The sequence below is a fragment of the Sturnira hondurensis genome, unplaced genomic scaffold (genome assembly GCF_014824575.4).
Source record: "Sturnira hondurensis isolate 20B ecotype Veracruz unplaced genomic scaffold, ASM1482457v3 Scaffold0007607, whole genome shotgun sequence".
Classification (NCBI taxonomy): Eukaryota; Metazoa; Chordata; class Mammalia; order Chiroptera; family Phyllostomidae; genus Sturnira; species Sturnira hondurensis.
Window position 1 is genome coordinate 290,144 of NW_028080238.1, and position 10,718 is coordinate 300,861.

Consider the following 10,718-nt stretch of genomic DNA (forward strand, 5'->3'; position numbering starts at 1 on the left):
ACACAAATATAATTAATACTTGACAGAGGAAGCAAGCACATGCAATGGGGTAAAAATAATTACTTCAATAAATAGTGTTTGGAAAATTGGACAGATATGTGCAGAAAAATGAAGCTAGACCATTTTTTTATACCACACACAAGAATAAATTCAAAATGGATTAGAGACTTAAATGTTAGACTTGAAGCCATAATTCCTAGAAGAAAACATAGGCATCAATATCTCGGACATAGCTTGTAGCACTATTTTATCAAATATATCTCCCCAGGCAAGGGAAATAAAATAAATAAACAAGAAAGGACTATATCAACTAAAGGTTTTTGTACCACAAAGTAAAACATCAACAAAATTAAAAGAGAACCCACAGAATAAGAGAACATATCACCAATACATCTGATAAGGAGTTAATATCCAAAATTTATAAATAACTTGTTAAACTCAACACCCAAAAATAAAAAAACCACCCCAAAACCACAACCCAGTTAAAAAAATGGGCAAAGGATCAGAACAGACACTTCTCCAAAGAGGACATACAGATGGCCAATAGATACATGAAAAGATGCTCAACACCACTTATCATCAGAGAAATGCAAATTACAATCACCATGAGATACCATCTCACACCTGTCAGAATGGTTATCACCAATAAATCAAGAAACAATTAGTGCTGGCAAGGGTGTGGAGAAAGAGGAAGGCTTTTGCATTCTTGGTGGGAATGCATACTTGTGCAGCTACTGTGGAAAGCAGTGTGAATACACCTCAAAAAATTAAAAATGAATCTGCCTTTTGACCAAGCAATTCCACTTCTGAGAATATGTCTGAAGGAACATAAGAACCCCTATGTTCATTGCAGCATTATTCACAATCACCAAAATAGGGAAGCAGCCCTATAATGGCTGAATGGAATTTTTAAGAAGATCAAATAATATGCTGCCTACAAGAGACCCAATTTAGTCATAAAGACACATAGATTGAGAGTGAAGGGATGGAAACAGCCATTTTCAAGCAGATAGTAACCAAAATCAAGCAGGGGCAGCAATACTTATATCAGACAAAATAGACCTTAAACTAAAAGTGGTACAAAGAGACAAAGGGGCCATTACATAATGATACAGGGTCAATACCTCAAGGAAATAAAACAATTATAAATAATTTTGAGCCCAATATAGAGTACCTAAATACATGAAGCAAAAACTAATAAAGCTAATAGGAGAAATAAGCAGTAATATAGTAATAGTTGGAGATTTCAATATCCTACTCTCAACAATAAATAAATCCTCCAGGAAATCATTAAGGAAGCAATAAATTTGAACACTAGACACCAGAATAAGCCTTATGAACATATATAGGACATTCTATCCAATGGCAGCAGAATACACATTGTTTGCAAGAACACACAGAACATTTTCCAGGACAGACCATACATTAGACCACAAAACAAATCTTAGCAAACTCAAGAAGATTTAAATCATACCCATTATCTTCTCTGGCCACAATGGCATGAAACTAGAAATCAATAACAAGAACAAAATTGGAATATTCATGAATATATGGAAATTAAACACTTTCCTGAACAATCAATGAATCAAAGAGGAAATTAAAAGGGAAATAAAAAATATCTTAAGACAAGTTAAAATGGAACCACAACATACTAATGGAATACAACAAAAGCCATTCTAAGAAGCTCATAGCAATTGTCTCCTATTTTAAGGATCAATAAAGATCCAACCAGAGGGGAGGGGGAGGGGGATAATGGGGGAATGAAGGAGAAGTGTGAGGTCAAGGATCTTATATAAAGGACCTATGAATAAAGACAATGTGGCGGCAGGAGGATTGAATGTGGAGGTGGAGGTAGGTAGGGCAACTGAGAGTAATGAGGGAAAAATGGGGAAAACTGTAATTAAACAACAATAAAAAATGGGGAAAAAAGAATCGGTAAAGATTACAAATGAACAATCTAACTCTGCACCTTGAGAAACTAGAAAAGAGAACAAACTGAAGAAAGGAAATAATAAAAATTAGAACAGAAATAGAGAATGAAAACACAATAAAAAAAGAATTAACGAAAGTAAGAGTTTATTCTTTGAAAAAAAATAGACAAAAATGACACACACTTAGCTAGACTAACCAAGGGAAAAAAGAGAAAGGACCCAAATCAACAAAATTACATATGACAAAGGAGACTTTACAACTGATGCCACAAAATTACAAAGATCACAAGAGGCTACTGTGAACAACTACATGCCAACAAAGTGGGAACTGCCACCTAGAAGAAATGGAAAATACTTAGAAATATACAACTTACCAAGACTGAGTAAATTATAAATAGAAAATCTGAATAGATCAATTGCTAATAAGGAGATTGAATCTGTCATCAAAAATCTGCCAACAAAGAAAAGCTCAGAACCAGATGGTTTCACTGGTAAATTTTATCAAATACCTAAATAAGAATTAACCGCAATACTTCTCAAACTCTTACAGAAAATCAACAAGAAAAGAACACACATATTCTCATTTTAAGAGGCCAATATTATCCTGATACCATCAAAGGACACTCCTAGAAAAAGAAACTACAGACCAATATCCTTGGTGTGTGTAGACCAGAAATTCTCAATAAAATATCAAACCTAATATAGCATCATATTAAAAGGATCATTCCCCATGATCAAGTGGGGTTTTCGCCTGGGATGCAAGGATAGTTCAACATGCACAAATCAATATGATATATCATATTAATAGAATAAAAGGAAAGGGTCATATGATCATAGCAATAGATGCAGAAAAGGCATTTGGTAAAATTCAACATCCATTCATGATAAAAAACTCAACAAATTAGGCACAGGAAGAACACATCTTGATGTAATAAAGATCATGTGTGACAGCTCACTGTTAACATCATATTCAATGATGATCATTTGAAAGCCTTCCCTCTAAGATCAAGAAGAAAAAGGTGCCCATTATAGCCACTCCTATTCAACATAGTGCCCCAAATCCTAGCTAGAGCAGTCAAGAAAGAAAAAGAAATAAACAACCAGAATTGAAATGGAAAGAAGTTAAATTGTCTCTAAAGATGACACAATTTCATATACAAAAAATGATAAACACTCAACCAAAAACTGACACAATCAATGAACCTAGTAATGTTGTAGGATAGAGAATTAACACACAAAAATTAGTAGCATTTTATACAGTAGTAATGAATTCTCTTTCCAAATTTATGAATAAATTCCATATACAACAGCATCAAAAACAACAAAATAATTAGGAATATTTATTTAAGAAGGTGAAAGTCTGTATGATGAAAACTACACATATTGATGAAAAAAAGTTGAGGGACACAAAAATAAATGGATAAGTATCCCATGTTCATGGACTGGAAGAATTAATATTGTTAAAATGTCCACACTACCAAAAGGCATCTATACACTCAATGTAATCTCTATCAATATTCCAACGGTATTTTTAGAGTAGAAAGAAACACTCCAACAATTTCTATAGAACCAATGAAATCTTAAGAAAAAGGAAAAAAGCAGAAGGCATCACATGTCCAATTTGAAGTTATACTGTAAAACTCCACTAATCAAAACAATATGGACATCGAAATTACCACTAACATAATTTAGATGGCTTTAAATGGCTTAAATCTAGCTAAATGGAAGTTCCATGACTAGGGATTTAAAGAAGAAACCCCACAGAGACTGGTAGGAGGGGTGGAGATGCTGAATGGCTGGTCCCACACCACATGTGAATACCTGGGAGGGTTATCTAGGTTGTGGAGATCGTACCTGAAGAGTGAAGGGTCCCAGGCCCATACCAGGCCCCCCAGCCCAGGGTTCCAGTGCCAGGAAGAGAAGTCCCCATAACTTCTGGCTGTAGAAACCAGCAGGGATTGTTGCTGAGTGATACAGAGGCTTCTGGAGTCTCAGGCAGTTCCTCTTTAATGGCCAATGGACAGTTTTACTTGGACTCACTGCCTCTGATTTTCCAATACCAGGGCAGCAGCTCAGAGGAACTGAAATTTCTGGTATCAGGGTGAAAGCTGGAGAGGTAGCTTTCTACTAGACAAAAGTGCTGGCAAAAGCCATTGTTTCTTTTCTGAGACACCGCCCCATCTTTCCCACAGAGCCAGTAGGTGGGAGCCATATATCTGAGTTGTTGGGAACCACCCCACCTGGTTTCAGGAGCTGTAAACGTCCCTATGGCTAAGGCTGAGTGAGCGACCTTCGGACCATAAGCCACTAAGGAGACAAAGCTTATCTCCCCGGCAGGAGCGCCTCTTCTGCTCCATTTTTCATAACTGGCCTTCAGTGCTTGATCAGTTAGCCAATGAAAGGTAAGATTCCCCAAGGGGGGAATGACCTAGGACAGGCATGATCACTTGGAGAGCCCAGGGAAGGATTCGGGGGCTACAGAGACAGGGGGTGATGGACCCTCACCCCTCAGCTTTGATGAAGCCTGAGTCCTCATTCTGTCTGTGGGAAGTCTGTAAGAATTCCTTGGCTATCTGCCTCCTCTGCCTGACTTAATCCTGAAACAAGGGCAGAGGGTTGTGTAGCACTGTGCTGGAAAGGGCGGGTTCCCTGGGTGACTAGGCCTGAGAAAGGATATGTAAAATTCTGTGAAGGCTACTTTGTTAAGAATGCTCTTAGTTAAATGATAAATGCCTGGGAAGAAAATGAGTTTGTTTTCCCAAAGTTTTGTAGCCTTTTAGCTGATAGACCCTGACTTAGAAGAAGCCCTAAGAGTTCTTTGTATGCTATCTACTGTTTACTGCCTGACAATGATTAACAAGTTATACCTGAACTCCTGTGTGAAAATCCTAATAAAAGCCTGTCTAGGCAAGGGTGTGCAGTACTCTCCCCTTGAGAGAGTTGCTAGGCCGCTCTGAGGGCTACCCCCTTGAGGGAATAGCTGGGCCATCCCTTTTTCTCCACAGGACTCAGTAGTCCGTGTGAATTTGTCTCATGTCTCATCCATGATGCCACGGGCACCACAAGCTGGTGCACATGCCACGGAGTCTCCAACAACCTGGCTCCAACAACCTGGCTCATACAGTTTGTCCATCCTCATGACTTTTTGAGACCCTGCCCCATTCAATCACCCAAGCCATTTTCAGTGGCTTTTTCATGCAAACTCTCTATCTTGGCTCCTGCTGCAGACTTTCTTAAAATCTCTAAAAAATTTACATATTGCAGACAAGCAGCATCTGGCCTTGTCATGCCCTGTACCTCCTGCTAAGTGGCCCCAGGTCCAGCACCAGTGGAAACTAGGCTTGGTTTGCTGCTAGGCCTCTCCTGGATACCTCCAAGCCCAGCACAAGTAGCAGTCACCTGCAGATTGCTCTGTAGCTGATGCCAGGGGGCCCCAGGCAAGGCAAAGGCAGTGGCCAACCTTGCATTTTCTGGGAGTCCCCAGAGCCAGTACTCCCAGTGTATAGTTTCAGACCACACCAAAATACAATCAATCTTACTACCTTTATTAGTGACACACTCAAGGGGTGGACTCCATGAACACCAACACCCCACTAATGCAAGTTCTGCTTCATAGGGTTGGTTCCTGCACAATAGATCCTCCACTGTAGTCACAATGGGGCATCACAGCCAGTTGGCACCCCATTGGCACCAATAGCAATCAAGGCTCAACTACAACAGGAGAGTGCACACAGCCTACACATTAGTGCACCTGGACTGTCCAGCTCAGGTGACCGTGGAGGCTCTGTCACTGGGACCTACAGGATACCTACTACACAAGGTCACCCTACCAAGTTCAGGAGAGGTAGCAGCTCTACCTAAAAGTAGGGAAGGAGCCAAAATGTAGAGACAAAGAAACAGTTCCCAAATGAAAGAACAGGAAAAATCTCCAAAAAAGAAACTAAATGAAATGGCAAGCAAACTATCAGATACAGAGTTCAAAACACTGGTTATAAGGATGCTCAAGGAGCTTAGTGTGTACTTCAACAGTATGAAAAAGGACATAGAAACAATGAAAAAGAAGCTGTCAGAAATGTGGATACACGTAATGAAATGAAGACTAATTTGTAGGAAATCAACAGTAGAGTAAGCGAAACTGAAAATCAAACCAGCAATTTAGAATATAAGGAAGCAAAAAACACCCACTCAGAACAGTAAAAAGAAAAAAGAATTCAAAAAACAAAGATACTGTAAGGAGTTTCTGGGACAACTTTAAGTACACCAACATTTATACCATGAGGATGCTGGAAAGAGAAGAGAGAGAGCAAGAAATTCAAAACCTATTTGCCAAAAAAAAAAAAAAAAAAGACAGAAAATTTCCCTAGTGGAAAAAATAGACATACAAGTCCAGGAAGCACAGAAAATCCCTAACAAGATGAACCCTAAGAAGCACACAACAAAAAACATAATAAAAATGCCAAAATTTAAAGACAGAGAATGTTAAAAGTATCTAGTGAAAAGCAGTTAGTAATCTACAAGAGAGTTCTCATAAGACTCAGATGATTTCTCAACAGAAATTTTGCAGGTCAAAAGGGAGGGACAAGAAATATTTAAAGCGATGAAAAGTAAGAACTTACAACCAAGCTTACTCCACCCAGAATCAAAGGATGGATAAAGAGCTCCAAGACAAGAAAAAGCTGAAGCAGTGTATCACCACCAACCAGTATTATATAAAATGTTAAAAGGTCTTTAATAATAATAATAATAATAATAATAACAGTAATAATAATAATAATTGAAGAAGAAAGATAAAAACAGCAATAAATATATATTTATCAACAATTGAATCTAATAAAACAAAATAAACAAACAAGTGAAACAGAAACAGACTCAGAGAGAACATTTCGACAGTTGTCAGGATGGGAGGGGCGTTGGGGGGATGAGTGAAAAGATTAAGTACAAATTGGTCATTACAGAATACCCATGTGATGTACAGTACAGCATAGGGACTGTAATCAATAATATTCTAATAACTATGTATGTTGTACAAGATTATCCAGATGACCACTTAGTAAGTTATATAATGTCTAATCACTGTGGTATATACCTGAAATTAATATAATAGTGGATATTAATGATAATTGAAAAATAAAATAAAATAAATAATTTTTAAAGCCAGCCCTGGTGAGGTGGCTCAGTTTGTTGGAGTATTGTCCTGTGCCCCAAAAGTTTGTGGGCTCAATTTCTGGTCAGGGCACATACCTAGGTTGCAGTTTTGGTTTGCAGGTGGAATTTGTATGGGGAGCAACAGATCAATGTTTCTCTCTTTCATTGATGGCTTTCTCTCTCTCGTTTTTCTTTCCACACCTCCTAATCCCCTTGCTAGCTGTCTAAAATCAGTAACAATATCCTCAGGTTATGACTTAAAAAATAATAATAAGTATTTAGTATTGGCATAAAAACACACATAGACCAATGAAACAAATTCCAGAGCCCATAAATAAATCCAAGCATTTATGGTCAACTAATATGTGACAAGGGAACCAAGAGCACTCAACAGAGAAAAACAATCCTTTTAATAAGTGGTGTTGTAATAATTGGATATTCACATGTAAATGAATAAGTGGAGCCATATCTTACACAAAAATTAACTTGGAATTGATTCAAGACTTGAATGTAAGACCTGAAACCATGAAATTCCTTGAAGAAAACAGAATAAAGCTCCTTGACATGGATCTTATCAACGATTTTTAAAAATACCACACTTAAAAATGAAAGCAACAAAAGAAAAAATAAACAAGTGGGCCTACATCAACCCAAAAAGCTTCTGTACAGTGAAAGAAACAATCATCAAAGTGAAAAGGCAACCTACAGAATGGGGAAATATTTGCAAACCATGTAACTCATAAGGGATTAACATCCAAAATGTATAAGGAATTTACACAATTTAACAGTAGAAAAACAATCCAATTAAAAATGGGAGTCCTGGCCAAAATGGAGGCACAGTTAGAAATACTTTGCTTCCTCACGCAACCAAAAGAAAGATAACAACCAATCTCTTTGCCAATCTCTGATCTCCTGCTCCCCTGTTGCTAATCCTGTGATCTCCATTTCTGTGGTTCTGTTCCTGTTCTAGTTGTTTCCTTAGTTTGTTTTTGTTTTTGTTTTATGTGTGGTAGTTAATAATTGTGAGTTTGCTGTCATTTTACTGTACATGTTTTTTATCTTCTTTTTCTTAGATAAGTCCCTTTAACATTTCATATAATAAGAGCTTGGTGATGATGAACTCCTTGAATTTGATCTTATCTGAGAAGCACTTTATCTGTCCTTCCATTCTAAATGAAAGCTTTGCTGGATAGAGCAACCTTGAATGTAGGGCCTTGCCTTTCATGACTTGGAATACTTCTTTCCAGCTCCTTCTTGCCTGTAAGATCTCTTTTGAGAAATCTGCTGACAGTCTGATGGGCACTCCTTTGTAGGTGACTGTCCCTTTATCTCTTGCTGCTTCTAGGATTCTCTCCTTCATTTTAATCTTGGCTAATGTAATTATGATGTGCCTTGGTGTGTTCCTCCTTGAGTCTACCTTCTTTGGGACTCTCTGAGCTTCCTAGACTTCCTGGAAGTCTATTTCCTTTGCCAGATTGGGAAAATTCTCCTTTATTATTTGTTCAAATAAGTTTTCCACTTGTTGCCCTTCCTCTCCTCCTTCTGGTACCCCTATAATTTGAATGTTGGAATGTTTGAAGATGTCCTGGAGGTTCCTAAGTCTCTCTTCATTTTTTAAAATTCTTGTTTCTTCCTTCTTAAAACAATGAATAACCAGAAATGCCAGAATAGCAAACTTCATAGAAGTTTTAAATTCTTGTTTCTTCCTTTAAAAACAGTGAATAACTAGAAATGCCAGAATAGCAAACTTCATAGAACTCCGACAACCAAGGAGTTAAGGAAACAAGCATCCAGACTGGTAGGAGGGGCAGAGACAGGAGGCCTGGCAGTTGGTGAGGACCCACAACAAGACGATGGACCATGTGGATGAGAAAGGGATGACTCAATGGGAAACTAAAGACTCAAAACTTCTAGCTGCGATACACTGTGGGAGTTGCAAAGGCAGGAGAAAGTCCTAGTCTCACAGGAGAGTTCACTGGAAGGTAGGGATAGAGCAGAGTGAGCAAGTGACATTGTTCCCTCTCTGACCTCTCGTCTACAGATAGCACCACAGCACAGCAAAAAGAGTTACCCTGCTTTGGAAAATACCTAAGATTTCACCCCTTATGAGGTAATAGGTGTGCCAAGACAAAGAAATATGGCCCAAAGGAAAGAACACATCAAAACTCAAAAAAAGAGCTATGTGATGAGAAGATAGACAGTCTATCTGAAGCAGAGTCAAAACACGAATAATCAGATGCTCACAGAATTGACTGAGTGCAGTTGCAAAATAAAGGAAGAAGTGAAGTCTACACAAAGTGAAATAAATAAAAATATACAGGGAACCAATCATGAAGGGAAGGAAACTGGGACTCATATCAATGATTTGGAACAAAAGAGAAGTAAATATCCCACTGGAACAAAATGAAGAAACAAGAATTCAAAAAATGAGGAGAGGCTTAGGAACCTCTGGGAAACTTTAAGAACTACAACAACTGAATCACAGGGCTGCCAGAAGGAGAAGAGGAAGAGCAAGAAATTGAAAATTTATTTGAACAAATAATGAATGAAAACTTCTTCAACCTGGCAAAGGAAATAGACTTCCAGGAGGTCCAGGGAACTAACAGAGTTCCAAAAACATTGGACCCAAGGAGGAACATACCATGGCATATCATAATTAAATTACCCAAGATTAAAGATAAGAAGAGAATCTTAAAAGCAGGAAGACAAAAGGAGAGAGTTACATACAAAGGAGTTACCACAAGACTACCAGCTAATTTCTCAAAAGAAACCTTATAAGCAGGAAGGGGATGCAAATAAGCGTCTGAAATCAAGAAAAGCAAGAACCTACATCCAAGATTACTTTATCCAGCAAGGCTATCATTTAGAATGAGAGGGCAGATAAAGTGTTTCCAAGATAATGTCAAGTTAAAGGATTTCATCATCACCAAGCTCTTATTATATGAAATGTTAAAGGGACTTATCTAAGAAATAGAAGATCAAAAACTATGAACAATAATATGACAACAAACTCATAACTGTCAACAACTTAACCTAAAACACAAAGACAAAAACTAAGCAAACAACTATAACAAGAACAGAATCACAAAAATGGAGATCACATGGAGGATTATCAATGAGTACAGGGAGGAGAGAAGGGGGGAAAACACAGGGAATAAGAAGCATAATTGGTAGGCATAAAATAGACAGGGGTAGGTTAAGAATAGTATAGGAAATAGAAACGCCAATGAACTTATATGTGCAACCCATAGACATGAACTAAGGATCAAGCAGGTGGGGGACCTGGAGGATATGGGGTACAAGGCAGAGGGGAGATAAAGAGAAGAAAAAATTGGGACCACTATAATAACATAATCTATGAAATATACTTTAAATAATAGGCAAGGACCTGAATGGACATTTTTTTTCAAAAGATATACAAAAGGCCAACAGGTATATGAAAAAATGCTGAACATTACTAATAGTTAGAGAATTGCAAATTAAAAAAAATTAGATATCATCTCAGGTCTGCCCAAATGGCCATCATCAAAAAGTCAAGAGATAAATGCTGCTGTGGTAGGACTGTAAACTGGTAAAACTACTATACAAAAATGAATGGAGGGTGCTCAAAAAATTAAAAAGAGAGCCATCATATAATCCAAA